Below are 9,481 nucleotides of genomic sequence, written 5' to 3' on the forward strand. Positions count from 1 at the left end.
GTATTTTGGTGTCCTCTGTTTACCAGCATGCATAAATATGCAGAAGGATATCTAATCAAATAAATCCATTCATTAGGTGAGCTGCTGGTATTTCTGCTTTTGCATTAATTACATAGTCATTACCATATCAATTAGAGAAATCAGAGATCATGTAATTAAGGTTTAACCAAAAGCACCTGCTGCCTCTGAGCTGTGGTGTGTGTGTGTGTGTGTGTGTGTGTTTCCTTCACTCCTAATCTAATCTCTGGCCTTTGACAGGACTCCCCCTCATCAATCCTGAGCTGTCGGAATCCAGCTTCTGTTTTTTTTATTTATTTTGTTTTGTTTTTGTTTATAGGGGTGTGCGGTGGCTGTGGCGGCGGTGTTTGGAGGGGGCGTCATGCAAAATGTTGTCATGGCGATAAAATTGATTGGCATGGACGCCTGATTAGAAAAGAATAATGGGAGACAGGTGGGAGGAGGCGGGCTGTACATCGAAAAGAACAGATTGGGACAAAGTGAGGACTAGCTGGGTGTCACGAGCACTGTCTATTTTGGCTCTAGTTACATCTTGTAAAAGATATCCAGTAATTACTCTCTAACGTTCCACAGAGGCTCTTCCTGTATTCTGAGGTGTCGGGGGTTTTAAATAGTACCAGCAGATGTTGTTTTGTTTGGCTTTAATGTGACTCAAACTAGAAGGATATGTCCACTATTTGTTACAGCAACAGATTCATTTCAACAAGTTCAAGAGGCAAGCGAGCTCCGACTACAGAGAGAGCATGCAAGCAGGGACTGTTTTTATAGTGTTAGTTCACCACCTGTGAGCAATAAGATGGATGGAGCTGTGAAGAGGATGGAGTGGGTCCACAGAAGGCATGTGTAGAAGGCATGTGTAAGGAAAACAAAAATACACATAGGTAAAGCGATAGGGTACACGATGAGATGAGAAATGACAGGAGTGGAAAAATAAGAGGAAGGGAATTGGACTCCGGGGGACCGGTCTCTACTGCTGGGGCAACACCAGCCTCCGGCCCTCCTCCTTCTTTGCATTTCCTGTTCTATTTCCTTCCTTCTCTTAATACTCCCTCTTTACCCCTCCAGCGTCTCCAGTCCGGTCAGTCAAACTCTGTTAACTGAACCAGTGAGAGGGAAAAGCCAGTTCAATAAATATGTTCAAGTTGATGATCAAATGAGCCGATGAAATATTCATTGTAGCTAGATTTCTTCTTCTCCTTCTAGAAATATCTGTGGTTAGATTCTTTTTTTATTGCTAATGTTGTTTTGATGACACATTTGTAATAAAAATCTATGGGCACAAACATAAAGTTACAGTTATGTTCATAGGTTTTTGGAGAGCAACTGATTTAAAATCTGGTGTGGCGATGTACAGGCAAAAATACAAAAATATGTCATATTGTAAAATCTTATGGACCTGTCAGTGGCAGGCATAGGCAGTTATAAAACATTTCTGTGGTTTAGTTTTATTTTGTACAATATCACTAGTAAACGATACAGGACGTTATCACAGATATGATAAAGATTAGTGTAGATAAAATGTAAATAATTGATCTTAAGCTGGTTTAAAGTAGGGGTGGGCGATATAGCTATAAAAATATCTCACAATAGTTGAGAGATGTTTCTGAACACTATTTTTTTTAGTTACTTCATCTTGCAAGGAGCAAAATTTAATAGTGCAAACAAAATGAATGATGTTTTCCATCCTTCTCCTCCAATGAGTTCCTGTCATTGATGAGAGATTGTCTAATTCTAAATGTGAGACTGTTGAAACAAGGTACTGTAACTTCTGCATGTTTGTCTGTTTCATGCGTTGTCTCTCCAAAGCGTGAAATGGACACACATGCAGAAACAGTGGACCGGCGTGTGCATTACACGCTTTGCCGTGACATCAGGTTGCAAATATTCTCTCTTAACCTTTAAGTAAAAATAGAACTTATTAACTCTCAAAATAACAATGACTAATCTTGTAACTCCTCAGAAGTCTGCACAATATTTTTCATAATAACACTGAAAATTATTCTCTACATGTATCTTAAACCAGGCTTTTTAACCAGCTGCTTAAAGCCCTCATTTACCACCATGTAACCACATCAGTAATTTCCATCCACCGTTTGCTCCTCATGTCGTATGGAGTGCAGCTAGCAAGTGTTCCAGCAATGTTTGGTTGCGTCATTTATTTACTTTTGGTATACAATCACCAGCTGCTAGTATCTCCTCCTTTTTAGCCCAGTTGTACTCAATGCAGCAAACTGCAATGAGTAAGTTTGCAGTTTTTTCTAGCTTTAATGGAAACAATTTTCCTGTGTATTTTGCAAATCGTTGTGTTTTGTTTGAGTTTGTTGATGTAGTGCCCTTGTTACTAAATTGTCAGAGGCTGACATGCAGCTCTTGCTGTCAAACATGTCTGGGTTTGTTTCGTTGTTGTGCAGGCAAGGAAATATAATTGCGTGCTGTAGCTATATCATTGATATTATCTTACTGGCACTTTCATGTCACGTAAAAAATTATGGTGGTGGTATTGTGAATGATATGATAGTGTGGGCAAGCTGATTGCCACCCCATGCTAGCAGAAACTAAAACAGTGGCTGATCTTGTGGCCAAGATTTGAAGGCAAGAAATCAAAATTTCATCCTCTGAACTAAAGAGGAGAGGGACCACCTGGATTCTTATTACTGCTCAGTTCAAAAGCCTGCATGTCTGATCACATGGGGGTGCATTAATACCTATGCAATTGACAGGTAGCACATCTCAAAATCCTGAAAGGTACATCGTTTTTACAACAACATATACTCCCATTCAGATGTGTTTTTGAGGGAAGAACTTGTATATTTCAGCAAAGCAATGCAAAATTGCATACTGCATCAATTACAACAGCAGGGATTTAGACAAGAGTGCTGAACTGATCTGCCTGCCAACAGGTTCAATCTGATCGATCATGAAATGAAAAATACAGCAAAGCTGACAAAAGACTGTTGAGAAGTTAGAATCCATATCAGACAAGAATGGGACAACATTCCTCTCACAACAGTCCAGCATCTGGTCTCTGCAATTCCCAGATGTTTACAGACTTGTTAAAGGCAGAGTGGTAAACATGACCCTGTGCAAACTTTTTTGGAATTGGTGTTGCGTTACATAAATTGTAGATCCTAATACTAGCAGAAGGCTTTTGTTCGATTACACAGCTGATAGCCTGCCCCTGATCATAACATTGGTGTTTCAGTCAGAAGTTCAGACAGCATCACTCAACAATCTTAACCATAGCTTTGTTATATATACTGCTCATCTGCCACTAGATGGCAGAAGTAAGCCATTCAGCAGTTGTAACTGTGATTTAAAGTATCACACAAGCCTGCCAACTGTCTTTTATGTTCCCAGTGTTTATTCAGTAGACAAGACCTATGTGAAAAATGCTCCAATCAGTCTTTTGAAAAATACACAGTGGTACAATTCTTTAGTCTTTCTGTAGAGCTGTTCTTCTGATGTTTTAAAGACAGAGAGCCTAATTCCTAAGAAAGTTTGTTTGTTCAGTGTTCTTCTGAAGTCTTTTCCTCAAATTCTGTGTCAGGCAGTGCCAGGGAAGTCACATTAATCACTGCACTAGCTTGTTAAATGATGTGAAAGTGGATGTCTCTGTACATAAACATAATGACGATAGAGGAAGACTCTGAAAATGCTACAAAACAGTGAAAACAGGGGCAGAAATCCCAAAGCTACCAGCTCCTGTGGTTGGTGCATAGTGCACTACAGAGGCCCGTGGATTGGTTTTTGCGTGTAAGGAAGAAACAGAGCATGGTTGTGCTAAAAAACGTCTTTTTGCTGGAAACTAGAAGGAAAGAAGTTCCTGCAGAAGTTCCTGCAGCCTTTAACGTCTGCTCAGAAGCTCAAGTGTCTGCCAAACAAACACCAAACAAAATAGAGACAAAAAAGACTATTTTAAGTGTCTTTTAAAACAAGTATTAAAAAAAAATCTTCTGAATTTATCCACATGGACCATGTGTATTGATATAGTGCGCTTTCCTGTGCACGAGCGCCCCCTGTTGCTGATTGTTGCATTTCAGGGCGCTGAATACAGAACAGTCAGAGAGTAACTTTGACAAAAAGTTTATTGGAAAAGTTTGTTATTAGACTTGAATCCCTTATTAAATATACCATGGAAGACAAAACAGTGTCACTCTTCTTCTGTTGTACCACTTTTCCCACAGCTGCTGTTGTTTGTTCAGTCAGACCTTCACTAAAATAACCCACAAAAACTAAGAAAGTCTCTGTAAGCTATTTTTCGCAATACAATTCTAAATTTCCCCCCTGCATAATAAAATGCTAGCGAACATAATGTAATTGTTTTAATCACCAGACGAGGCCAAACAGCTGGGAACAGCACAGTATTGTGTTGCCTGCACGCTGCTGAGCTCACAGCACACAACAGTGGTGGTTCTCAGTCAGCACAAGCTGTGTATTCCCATTCGGTGAGACTGTGATATTCACTTCCCAGTGTGAAACTCTACGACTGCTCTGAACTGCTGTTCTCACCACCGAGCTGGTGACACTGCTATGTCAGTGTCACTCGTGGCGTATTTACACTGATCCCTGGTCTGCATACTTCCCTCAAATGCTGAGCCAAGTCCGATGAGCCCTTTAGATGAGGTGGCAGGATGCCCGAGCAACAGCACAGTGTGGACATGAAGCCTACCCTCGCTTTGTTGCCTGCCATATGGCTCTCCAAATCAGTGCTGTTTCTGCTGGTACAGATCCAGTAGAGAGGAGAGAAAAGGAGAGACACATTGTGTGTGTTTGTGTGTGTGAGAGAGAGATTTTTCAAAGCAAAGTTTCAGATTTCTGAATTAACTGGATTAAACTTCTCTTCATGCTCCACCAGCCATAACAACTGCTGGGGACAAGCAAAACACTCTAAACATTAATGTCATTAGCAGTTGCTTGGGATCCATTTAGGATTAAGGTATTTGGATTATGTGGACGAAATAAATCTAAAAAATTAGATTCCTTGACCTCAATAAAAAGGTCATTGAGGTCAAGGAAAGGCCTATAAGAAAACTGATAAAGAATTAGAAAAGGACAACTTTACATTAGTGTCCTTAACAATGTGACACCAGGTGTTTGGGGTGCTGAAACTACAACGTGCAGAAGATGGACTACAAATCACACATCTTACTTCGCCACACTATACTGGCCTTACCTTATATGTATTTGCAGGACTTCCCTTTCAAGAGAAGGACATTCAAATGAATCACACAAATGCAATTTATCAGCACAATTTACTAAGTTTCATACTGAAAAAAAAAAGGCTGTTGCAGTTGTGATAGTTGCTTTTAGGGGTGTTTATTTGCAATCAGATGAGGAGATGTTGTCAGAATGAGTGCAACTGACTTGGATTCCTCATGTTGAGTGTTCCCAGACTCACTTGTTTCTGTTCCTCAGCAATTTGGAGATTATGTATCGGAATTTCAGGAGCAGGACCACGCCTCCAAACACGCTCCTTCCGGTTGTCATCTATATAGGTTCCTCCAGTTCTGCAAGCTGGTCATTCTCGTTTACGTGCCCCACCCTCCATCCCTCCCTCCTTGTTCTCAATTCTTTAACTTCTTCATTTGTATTTAGTACATGGGGATCTGCCAGGCTCGGGAGCCATTGCCAATCCCTTCCCCTTCCCCAAACCACAGCTCAATTCATGTCAAAGCGTTCACTTTTACCTTCTGAAACGCTGTCAAACCTAAAATGAGGATGTGGGCCCAGCTATTGAAACTGGGATTTTGATGAAACAGAGCAGATATGAACTTAGCTAGATGTCTTTTTTTCAGCAGCGTGCACAAAGCAAGCGACTTCTCTCTATTGAATCTAAGACTCTAGTGTTACCCATCAGACCAGGCGACATTTTTTCAGTCTTCTGTGGTCCAGTTTTAGTGAGCTTTAGTGAACTGTAGCCTCAGTTTCCTGGTCTTAGCTGACAGGAGTTACACCTGGTGTGGTCTTCTGCTGCTGTAGTCCATCTGCTTCAATGTTTAATGTGTTGTGATCTCAGAGATGTTCTGATACTGTTACTGTTTCCTTTCTATCAGCTCAAAGCAATTTCTCCTCTGACCTCTAGCATCAACAAGCCATTTTTACTCAAAGATCTGCCACTCACAGGATATTTGTTTTTACTGAGAATGAGCCAAGATTGTTGTATTGGAGAATCTCTTAAACCACCTTTCTTCCCCATTTGACCTTCAGCAGCTCGTCTTGACTGTGTCTACATGCCGACATGTATTGAGCTACTGTCTTGTGATTGGCTGATTAGATATTTGCTCTTACAAGCAGTTGATAAGGTGTACCTAACAGCATGAGTGTATATCAGTTCAATGAACAAATTTTCTGATTCATTTCAGTCTTTCTTTGACACCTTAGGCTGTGCTGGTGTCGCACATCACTTGATTTATTGTATGTTGTAACCCTGCTCACCTCACTTGAAAATGTAGACTTGCTTATAAAGACACGCAGAACTTCAGTGTTTAAACAGCAATACCTGAATTTTGTTTTACTCATACAGTTAGAGGGACAAGGTGTTCTTCGTTATGTGCTGCATTTCAGGAGAATATGATGGAAATGACAACAAAGCAACTTCAATAAAGAAAGGAAAACATTTAATAACCGAGTGAGGCAGATGAAAGGTTTTCTTCATGTTTTCAGTTATTTGAAACTCACAAAAACATCGAGATGTGCCCGTTGATGAATGCCTCTCCACTGAAACCCAAATGATTACTAGTCAAAAGAGCAACTGAAATAAAAGTTAATAAGTTGCTATTTAAAGGTTATTGAGATAAAAAGGAGAATACTTAAGAGGAAGAAGACTCCCATAAGAATGCACTTTGGCTTCCTTTCATTTTCATTACTCACATTCACACAAACAGACGAAAAAAGAAAAATGTTTTATATTGTAGAGAATATTTACCAGTCAAAAGCAACGTGTGCTCATGCATTTGAAATCAGTTGAAAGTGTTACTTCAGTGAAATTGTCAGCGTGATGTTAACCAATATTCTAGTTTGGATCTATCTGCATGCATGGAAGTGTATATGTTGGAATGAGTGTGTGACTGTTGCTTATGTGTCTGTATGCTGGAAGGCGTGTACTTATCTTTAAAGCTAGAACAAAAACAAGGAGGAGAGAGAAAATATCACTCCAGTTCTCAGCTCCAAGTAAAATGCTGAGCTGAATTTAAAGTATTAGTGACGGTTTATGCATCGTTACATGACCTGAGTTCTAAAAATATATTTGGGATGTTTAATGGATACAGACCCAGTAGGACGTTAAGGTCATGTAGTAGTGCACAGATCTGAAACTAAACAGGGTAATAAGGCATTTAGCTGCTATGCTGCCCACAGCTGGAACCACCTCTACAACAACTCAACTACTTTTTTAAAAAAGAAGCTAAAAACAGCTTGATTCACAAGTGGTTTAAACTAAACAGATAGCTGTACCGGGAAATATAATAATATTTTTATTTTTGTTCTTTTTATTGTTGTTGCTGTTACTACTACTCGTATTATTTCTGCCTTTATTACCTCATTTATTTTTGGTTTTAATTTTATCTTGTAAAGCAAGTGTTTGAAAGGTGCTATATAAATAAACTGGCTTTGCTTTAATGTGTTCCTTTTATTCAAACTGTAAAGCATTTTTTATCATTGTTATTACATTTAGATAGAATTCAACCTGCTCATTTGGTCTTGTGATTATATCTGAAAGATGTCTTCTCCCATCAGTGCAGTGCTGACCCGTGCAGTCCCATGTTGTGGCTCTGACTTGTCTGTGTACTGCAGTGCAGTGTTGAGCTTCCTCACACTATTGTAAAAGTCTCCTACGGGGGGCACTATGAGCCGTGGTGTAGTTTTATGGATTACTCCCATTTCTGCCGTACTTGATATCTCTGCCTCAGCAGTGGTTCCACTGTTGTTTCTTTAAAATTTCAGTCAAATTCATTCTTTTCAATATTATTATATTAAAGTATGTTGTTTTTAAATCCCCCTCATGATAAAAAAAATGCACAGCAGGTTTGTAACAGGGTCTTACATCTTTGTCTACTGCAGTGCTACTTACTCATCAATAGAGGGTGCTGTTTAACTTCTATATATGTTGCCTTTTCAATTCACTACCAGCCGTAAGCTGTTTCACATGGCTAAAAGGACAGCATTATGATCCTTTGATCTGCTTGAAATCACAAAATGGTCCTCAGTATTCACCCATATTGTTTTAGCACAAGCACAGCAGCTGTTTGGTTCATCTCCTCATCTTATTTTGGCTGAAAGTGACTAACGCTGCTGCTAAAATAACTCCACAGTCGATGGTGCAGAGGATGGCACAGGCTCGCAGAATACTGTTTCTCACTGTAGGCTGTGGACCGCTGCCAGCAAACACACTGGAGACTCTCCGTATTAGAACTGTTGAGGTGGATTCAACACGAGCAGCATATTGAAAACCAGCAGCACAGTTAGCTGTATCTGTACATGAGCTGCTGTTGCTATCAATGACCCTGAATATGACTGATGCAAAGCAATAAACAACATTATTAGCTTCCCTGTCATTGCTGCCATGTTTGATCTGATGAAGCCTTTGTTTGAAAAACGGCTCTGTGACTTGTCCCAGTTGAGAGAGACTAAATTAGAGCAGGAAATTAGAATTTTGTCCCAAGAGTTTCACCTGTAGCATGACTGTAGAAATTAGTGTAGCGCTGTGTCTCTGAAGCATGAGTGGGAAGAAAGCTCAGTCTGAGGACTGTCTTCTCACTTTTTAATTGTACCTTTTGACCTGCCATATAGTTTCACCTGCTTCCAGCAAATAATTAGGGGTCAAGTTTTAAGTTCAGAAATGTCACATGTCCAAAATACTTGACTGACTTCCTGCGTTGCATAGCAAGGTTATATACAGTATGCTTCCATGTGTTGAATAGGCTCTCTCTTCTGTCTCTTTTCACTGTAGTGAGTTTGTGTGTATGTGCCTCTGCCGGGTCCCGTACACTGTTTTTAGAGGAGCAGTGGAGCGGGTAATGTGCTGGCGGGTGCTGGCCGTCACACTGAAGGGAGCTTGGGCAGTAGCTGTGTGTTTCTTTCTATCCCTAGGTCCACACAACCTGTCCCTTTGTGTCTTAGGCAGGACCACCCCCGGGGGCAGTCCTTATTCACTGGGTGCACTCAGAAGCACAAAAAATGCCTTTTCAAAAAAAAGCCTTATTCTTGTGTTTTTACACTCTTCAGGCATATTAATACAGAGCATATTAACGAAAAAATATGACTTACATTCGTGCACGTTTGGAAGTGGTCCATCATGTTTGTAGAGCATGGCATTACAGCTGGTATACTAAAGTTTGATTGTTTTTGTGAAACAGTTGCTTGGTGTCAAATTCCCATGTTCCTCAGTTATTTTAACCACCTTTTCCTGCCTTCTATATACACTCAGGAAAAATGGTTCGAGCATGTCAAAATTCCATGGCTATGT

The sequence above is a fragment of the Astatotilapia calliptera genome, chromosome 12, assembly GCF_900246225.1.
Source record: "Astatotilapia calliptera chromosome 12, fAstCal1.2, whole genome shotgun sequence".
In the NCBI taxonomy this organism is placed as follows: Eukaryota; Metazoa; Chordata; class Actinopteri; order Cichliformes; family Cichlidae; genus Astatotilapia; species Astatotilapia calliptera.